The sequence below is a fragment of the Limulus polyphemus genome, unplaced genomic scaffold (genome assembly GCF_000517525.1).
Source record: "Limulus polyphemus unplaced genomic scaffold, Limulus_polyphemus-2.1.2 Scaffold97, whole genome shotgun sequence".
Classification (NCBI taxonomy): Eukaryota; Metazoa; Arthropoda; class Merostomata; order Xiphosura; family Limulidae; genus Limulus; species Limulus polyphemus.
The window spans coordinates 1,122,410-1,130,914 of record NW_013665707.1 but is presented as its reverse complement, the minus strand read 5'-3'; the positions used below and the strand labels follow the sequence as shown (position 1 = coordinate 1,130,914).

Below are 8,505 nucleotides of genomic sequence, written 5' to 3'. Positions count from 1 at the left end.
AAGATGGATTTTACCCAGTGCTTTTCAAAATTTTGACCAATGGCTAAGACTGTTGGATCCAAAGTTTATCTATCTCAAATTTATTTACAACTTCAATAGACATCCTGATGACTATTCATGACGATTAATAAAAGTTCTCTTTCATGAGCATGCTACTTTTGAAAACATCAACGTACAATATCTCTATTGGAAAATTATCCTTTGTCACAATTCTGGTTAATTTTATTTAATTAAAATTCTGGTTAAATCCTGTGACGCATGAAAAACCCCTCAAGGCTTCTATTTCTAGATAAGAATAGATTTACTGAACACCACCAGGTTTCATTCTGTCTTTGTAACTTCGTCCTCCGTCATCTGTGATGCTCAAACTGATGACCGTTATCGGTTATCGTACAGTATTGTATATCACAATTTTTTACTGCACAAGCTTCTCCGAAGGACAGAACAACGACAGGTCAATTTTATACTATGTACATTACTGTATGTGGACTCGGCTTCCAAAGCAACATTTAAACAGACCAAAGATATCTATATGTAGCTGTATCATGATCCTTCACAGGCTTGGGATCCAATGAGACTGCTATAATTCAAGTTTTTCAACCATCTATTTTATAAAAATAGTTGTTAAAGTTGTGACTGGAAGTTTGCGAATCTTCACTCACTTCAAATTCTTGTTTATCTTGTTAATTGTCTGTTTGTTTTGAATATCGCGCAAAGCTACACGAGGGCTATCTGCGCTAGCCGTCCCTAATTTAGAAGTGTAAGACTAGAGTTTCATTTTTTGGATGAAGATGTTGTTCGAGATTGTAGTTTCAGAGCCCGTTGGCATCGGAAATGCTGTAATGTGCGAGTTTTTCCAAATCTGTCTCTACGTCTTTTACCAGTCTCGCTATGCCAATCTCCTTTCTCGGAAATGGCTGTGACACTCCTTCAGCCACAAGTCTATCCTCGAAGGCATTTCATGTGGAACGTGAGGGGGGGAGCTACGAATTTAAATACTCGACTAGAAACATATAAGTTTGTTTGTTGCGGATTTCTCTACGTCTTTTATCAGTCTCGCTATGCCAATCTCCTTTCTCGGAAATGGCTGCGACATACTCCTTCAGCCACAAGTCTACCCTCGAAGGCATTTCATGTGGAACGTTAGGGAGGGAGGTGGGGAGCTACGAATTTAAAATACTCAACTAGAAACTTTTTCGAATGTAAATATTGACTAATGGTTGTTATTAATTCCTTAATATATAAAGCACCTAACAATGAAAAAATTGTGAATGTTTTATCAATTTTTAATTTGATTAACCTTGAAGACAAAGCCAACAACTCTGCCTTCACCCGAAGCAGTAATAGCTTTTACCTTGGCAATTAATACACGTTTGTTTTTAAGGCTCGTAATAAATTAAACGTCCTACTTAATTCGTTTCTATTCCCCTCAATATAAATATATAAAAATATATAAAAACAACAAAAAAAAAACAGTGCACGTTTATGTATTAGGTACAGGGCGTACTGCCGGTAGAGGCCAATAATAAATAATCAATTTAGCAATTATCCAAATGTAACTGTATGTCCAAGATGTGTAGTTTTTAATACCCATTAAAGAACTAGTACGACAAAGGAAGATTCAAAACAAAGAAAGCTCCCCACCCCGCTCAGCGGGAAATTTGAAGGCTTATAACGCTAAAAATCGGGTTTCGATACCCGTGGTGGGCACGGCACAGGTAGCCCATTGTGTAGCTTTGTGTCTAACAACAAATAGACAAGAAACAAATACTTAGGTTCTAGGAAATCTGACGAACAATAACTGTTCTTAGTAAATCCACTTCTATATCACAATAGACTGAGCTGATCATTGTACTTGGCGACACCACTACTAATGAACAAATACACTCACCTCGAAGGGCTGTTGACATAAACATAAAATTTGGGTAGAATTAGCTCAAACATAGTTTCTTATAATGTAGCATTCACACTGATATAAAAAAAAATACATGTGATACACAGGTTTGAAGTGGAAAGATCAACATATACATATGGCTCGGAGCAGCTCATTGTAAAGTACAAACTTCATTTCAATTAATTTTAAAGCATATATAAGTAAATAAACGGATTAAAACGGTATCTCGTAGTTTTTGTATTAGCAAACCAAATAGTAATGACTATTAATATAGCATGTGTAACAGACTTGCACCTCGACTATTTTGTTATTAGAGGTTCGAACTAATACTTGACACAGATGGTACGAATAGCGGTGCTTACTCGCATTTTTCTCCTCCCAAGTAACTTGGACGGCTTGACGAGTTTGTCTTATATCGCAAATACAATTCCTCTTGTTCATTACTAAAGGCTCTAACTTTGACATACAATCTACAGGTGAAGAACCGCATTTTCTATAGACGTGACTTTCCTGTAAAATATCTAAAAGGTTCCCAAAGTCGTGTTTAAAATGTTTTTTTTAGGGAAGGGATAAAACAAGTTTGGTTTGTTTCGAATATTTGAGCAAAAGCTACACACAAGGGCGTTCTGCGTTAGACGACACTAATTTGAAACTGATAAACTAGAGGAAATTTCCATCAGTGCCTACCGACAACTCTTGGGCTACTTTAACTGAATAGTGCGATTTAACTTTTATTCTTATAACGCACCCATGGTAACAAAGTGTGGAGGGCGATTTTGAGGCCTTCCGATCCATAGTTAACTACCATAGGCCATTCCTGGTCCGTTTTGCAAGCAATAACGATAAAAATTCAAACATCTACCTTTATCATGTCCGAGTCAAACCATCCTAATAAATAACATTTTTTAAAGGTTTCAGGTGAAATCTAAAGTATATTACGAGTTAAGTCACCAACCACAATATATTTAAGCAAATACTTACTTTCTACCCTGTCGATGATAATTTAGAGCCACTGAGTGTTTGAAGTTACTGAACAGAGAAAATTCGATGTACAGAAAAGTTATATAAAAAGGTAAAGTCCTCACGTGCATCGTTTCTCGTTGTTTCGCGGCTCCAGTGGGAAGGACCACTTTTATAGAGCATAAAGCAGATTAAACAAGATTTTTTTTTGTTTTCTAACCTGACACGTAACTGTTGATGATGTAAACAAGTTGTCTTAGGGCTGTACGAGGAAATGTGGTAGAAAATTATCTTTGGTTCATAAAAATTCAAGAGTAAACATGGAGAAGAAAGGCCGACACCACACCGGAATATAGTAATCTCAAATGATAAACATACCACAGCTTTTGTATTTGTTTAATGCTGAGATCACTTGTGTAATAATGACAGACTGTCGAAAGCTTTTTTTTTTGGCTAACTACAAGTTGCCAACTTGAAAAAAAACTTTGAAGCTGATTATAGATAGTGTCAGGTTCAAAGTTTTTAAAAACAGCGATTGTTATTTAGACTTTTAGAACTTTCTATGTATTATGTAGTAAATGTGTTTACCAAGAAATCAAAATTACATAATGCACTGGCTTACAACTAGAGGAATTTAACATAGAACTTAAGTGATTGAGTGACTGTTTTATTGGAAAAATTCTGGAATCAATTATGTACGCAATATTAGAATGTTCCTAATTATTTGTTTAAGTATGTTCAAGCTGAGTAAATTGTATTAAAATTAGTATTTCTTCATATTTTTTTCATTAGCCAAACAACTGTACCGCAAGGTTACAGAATTTGAGTACATTATATTAAAACGATTTTGAAGCCACACCACGTCGTTATAGCACATGTCGCCAAGTCCGATCAGGCTTTATCTGACGACCGTGCGTCTTGACAATAGTCCTGCAGCGTAGTTTTACTGCAAAAGGATTCTTCGTAAGGCTGTTATGTACAAAGCACACCAAAACTTCCTACTTTGCTTCCATAATTCATCTAATGTAGAGGGCAGCAATTTCCCAGCGTCCGATTGCACAGAAATGCATAGGTGACTTGACTTGAATGTATTCATGCTGTTTCATTTGAAACCAATGGTTTAGTATAACATACTCAATCGTCTGTATTAGTTAACGTAAAAATAATGAAGTCCATAATTGCAATAAAGCTTGGTCAAAATGCGTACGATCTTTTATACAATTGTTCTAAAATTAGTATATTTTATTGCAACAGTACTTCTTTAAATACATTATTTCTAGAATAATACAAAATAATTCTAGTCGCACACGCCAAAATCTGAAAGTCCACTTGTCTTAGGCCTAACATTAGATAAACCTTTATTAAGTATGGCCTATATTCAACAAAGAAATAAATTATCTCTGTAACTTTTGTACGCTTTTTGCTTTAGTTTAGTTAGTGCTAAACTTTACCGAACTTAATACTATCAATAAATAAACTACGACCTAACGTTAGACCTTTCTAAAAACGTTGATAAACTTTTAATAAGTTGTACTAAATATTTACTAAAGTATATTTATATCGATCTTTTGTTTACATCCGTTGAAATGAAATGCGCGCGCATTTTTAGGGCAGATAAAAACCGAGTATTATTATAATCGATATATGCATACATACATACACATATACAAACATGGATAGATATAGTCTTCACCATAATTCATATTCGTTTAGTACACGTTTTCTCGTACGCTCACGAGTAGTCAGTTTTCACGAGAGATAAAAACGTGTAACTGTTTCCGTGCTACGTCATCAATAAATTATGCACATAAATCAATTAAATTTTGTTCATCCTTTGAAAATTTCAGTGTCGTGCACAGGGGAGGGGGGTTCAAGCCTCTGCCTTTCTGCCCCAAAATTGCCCTTTTTTCAGTCATAACAAAATGTCCACAAGTACTAAAAGACACGCTTGATTACCCTATGTGTACCAGAAAAATCCACAGTCTCCATTAACACCTCCTTGCGACGCTTGAAAATTGCTCTTTTTTTTTCCTCAACGAGCCCCTGACCTTTTAATGTTCTCTGCACGTTACTGGAAATTTTTATTTACTCTTCAGTATTATCTCTGCTAGATATTTTAGACATAGCATAGTTAATATTGTAAGAAGATATCTTAGTAATTTCTGTATAAGTGAATTGGAACTATGAGCATCCATCTTAAAGCTGGTGTCTTCATTCCATGTTAGACTATCGAGAAACCACAAAATTAATAATGCTTGGAGACGGCTTGAATGGGTAATGAAGAAAAACTTTAATATAAGTTTAACATAACAGCAGATGTACAACGTTTCGACAAGGTTTTGTCATCATCAGGTACCAAGCCGTCTCCAAGCATTATTAGTCTCAAAGTGGGTTCCTCGTCTTCGAATTTGAAACCACAAAATTGATTCGACTTTATTTAATTTTATTGTAAACTTATTATATTTTAACGTTTCTTATCCAAATATTCTGCGAAAAGTACAACCTCTTCCTTAGGGCAGACTGTAAAACTTATTGTCAACAGGAATTGGTACAACCTCTTCCTTAGGGCAGACTGTAAAACTTATTGTCAACAGGAATTGTGTAGAAAGTTTTAATACTGGTAATTTACCCCTTTTTTTACTGTAAATTTGTATGTAATGCTTATGTAAATACTTTCATAACGCCAAGCTTGTGCTGTTTTCTGTTGTACATCGTATATTTAACAAATATTTCATTTTAATTTATTTGACTTTTTGTTATAAAGCACAAAGTTACACAATGGGCTGTCTGTACTTTGCCCACTAAGAGCATCGAAGTCCAGTTTTTAGCGTTGTAAGCAAGCAGAATTACCGCTGAGTCAACTGGGGTGCTCCTTACTTTGGTTTTGTATTTATAGCTATCTAATGAGGCCTCATTCTTAGAAGTTCAGCTACAAATGGCTGTATTGATATTAGTACTTATAATTTAAATTCGTTAACCAGCTACCGGAGAGCCCAAATCTGTGTTAAGTTAAATGCATCCCATGTCAAAACGGCACATAGGAGCCAGTGCTGAACTCCAGTTTCAATGGCACAAACGGACGAGAATGATGACAATCTCCTGGACAGGAAGTCAGTCCATCACAGATTAACCCCCAGCTACCCGCTGGTACAAGTCATACTGCTCGATAGATTGAAACAATCGGGGTAAAATGTCTTGTTAAAGGAACAATAACATGCCACGAGCAAGTATCGAACTCGCAACCTTCATATTACGAGTCCAAAGCACTGGTCACTGGGTCACGTTGACCCTAAAACCCATAAATCTATGTCATGGGACGGCGTGACTCCACGGGTGTCGTATGTAAATTGTTAGAAGTAACCTACCATAATAATAATAAACTATATAGAAAAATATATTTAAATTGAGTTGAACTTGCTTGATAATAAAACAATGTCCGTACTTTGCAGTCGGGGGGGGGGTGCATCGAAGTTGTGTGATGCTGAAGTTTGCTATTTTACTTGTACTCTCGTATTGAATATCGTATTTTTGAATATCATTACGAAATGGTTAAATGGTCTGCAGTGATAACGAACTATTGGGTTATGTGGTCTCAACGATGTGATTAGGCGGCTGAAAGTGGTAAGATATTCTCTTTCGTAACGTAATGGTCTCAGCTTTAAAGTATAGTGATTCTTTACTGGCTTACACAATCTCCGTGTGGTGATCAGTTAACCAGATATTTTAAAGTAACAATGAGCTGCTGGGCTATGTAATGTAAGTAAAACAATTACAGTTTAATGTAGTAATGCACCATTAAGTTACGTAATTTCAGTATGGTAATTATAGGTTAAAAACGAGAACGATTGTTGGTTGTTAAGCGCAAAGCTACACAATGGGCTACCTGTGTACCACGAATATCGAAACTCAGTTTCCAGCGTTATAAGCTTATGCAATCTCGGTGAAGTTATTAGACGGTTGTAAGAGGTAAGGTTTTATAGAAGTAGAGCATTTTTGAACATATTACAGAACTGTAATCAAGGGTGTAGACAGGGGGGCTTGAGCCCCGCCCCAGATTTTCAGCCTTAATATGAAATCAATTATCCATAGATACCATAGTTGCTAAGCGCGCATTTATTTTTAACTCTTATTAACACACAAACCCTCCCACTTTCCAAACCGTGTCTAGCCCTTTGTGTCGAAACACAAACACAATATCGTTAAAAGAAAACAGAGAAATCTACCTACTCTAGAATTTAAATTGTCTTATTTTATTGTACTATATTGTTTTGTTTCGTTTTTTTTTTTTCAATTTGAGTGATTAGGCCTACTTTCTCTCTAGTTGCTATGGTAACTTTTTCTCGAAGTAATTGAATATATATACTCTCAATCACATGATTTTTTTATTTCAGAGTAACACGAAGTGTTTTTTTATATAGAAATACTGGGGATAAACGAGCTTTAGTTTCGTTTGAGAATCTCTCTCATTGCTTTGATTTTAAATCTTCAGCTGCCACGTTAAGTCAATGAGATAGTAGTTTTCTTGGACTTCGTAAATTACTTCTGGTGTGTTCCCGTTAAAAGCTAGTTGTTTGTAAGTGTTTGTTGTTGGTTTTTAGTGTAATAACTACAGAATGGGCTATCTGAGCTCTGTCCACAGCGGGGAATCGAACCACGAATTTTAGCGTTGTACGTTCCGAAACTTAGCGATGACCCACCGGGGACAAGTTGCTGGTATCTCTATTATCTTCTTTTGAACAGCATAAATTCTTTTCGTACATAATGCCTAAACTGGTGGGGATTATCCAGTAGTAGGTAATGTATTTGATCTTATATCATAGTTTGACCAATAATTTAAAATATTACAACCATTAATGATTTCATAAAACCGAAACGTTGAAACACGAATATCAGAAACATTTATTGGTAACTAACTCTCTGACCAACGTGGGGTAATTGTTTGTTTGTTTGTAATTAAGCACAAAGCTACACAATGGGCTATCTGTGCTCTGCCCCACCATGGATATCGAACCCAATTTCTAGTGTTATAAGTCCGCAGACTTACCGCTGTGCAACTGGGGGGCAACACGGGATAAAACTAATATAAAATGTCTATATTGTTGGGGATGGGGGGGGGGGGAATGCTCATGTAACAGGTAATCTTTTCTTAATACCCCTCCCCGCCAAAAAAGTACATTTATCAAGATCAAAAATTAAAAAACTTGTTCATCTAACATTGGTTTACTTTTATCTGTATCCATCTGAATTATTTAAAAAAATTATTATTTTTCTTTAAGGTGTGTCGATTTCGTGTGTTTTACAGATCGTAACGATTTTCTTTCTGCGTTAAGTCAGCATGATAAGAGCTGCAACGTGCCGCAAGGAGAACACATGGGCTGTAAAATAATTTTATACTTCGACTGGCGAGCTATGTGCGCTCTCTGGCGGATTAAGGGGAAAAGATACCATCAAGCCTTTATCTAAACAAAGTAAAATAACAAAAATATGTGTCCATATTTCAATGATTGATAACAGGAGTTAAAAAATTGTTCTTGTATTTATATATATATATATATATATATATAGTAGGTACGTTTCGATAGTAGTATTAGTTGACTAACTAATTACTACTTATTTACTTAGTTAACGTAAACTTATTTACTTTTTACTTT

The 8,505-nt window shown here is 35.5% G+C and overlaps 1 protein-coding gene across 5 annotated transcripts in view; it reads right to left on the bottom strand.

The window, feature by feature from the left end:
- LOC106469581 (putative fatty acyl-CoA reductase CG5065) overlaps positions 1-8,505 on the bottom strand; it is a 106,290-nt gene that overhangs the window by 44,856 nt on the left and 52,929 nt on the right. The window contains exon 1 of one of the 5 annotated variants that reach the window (XM_022398907.1): positions 2,876-2,967. The exons of the other annotated variants lie outside the window; for them this stretch is intronic. The gene's annotated coding sequence lies outside the window, so the exon portion shown is untranslated. Of the gene's footprint in view, positions 1-2,875; positions 2,968-8,505 lie in introns of those variants that run through there. 5 annotated transcript variants of the gene reach the window in all.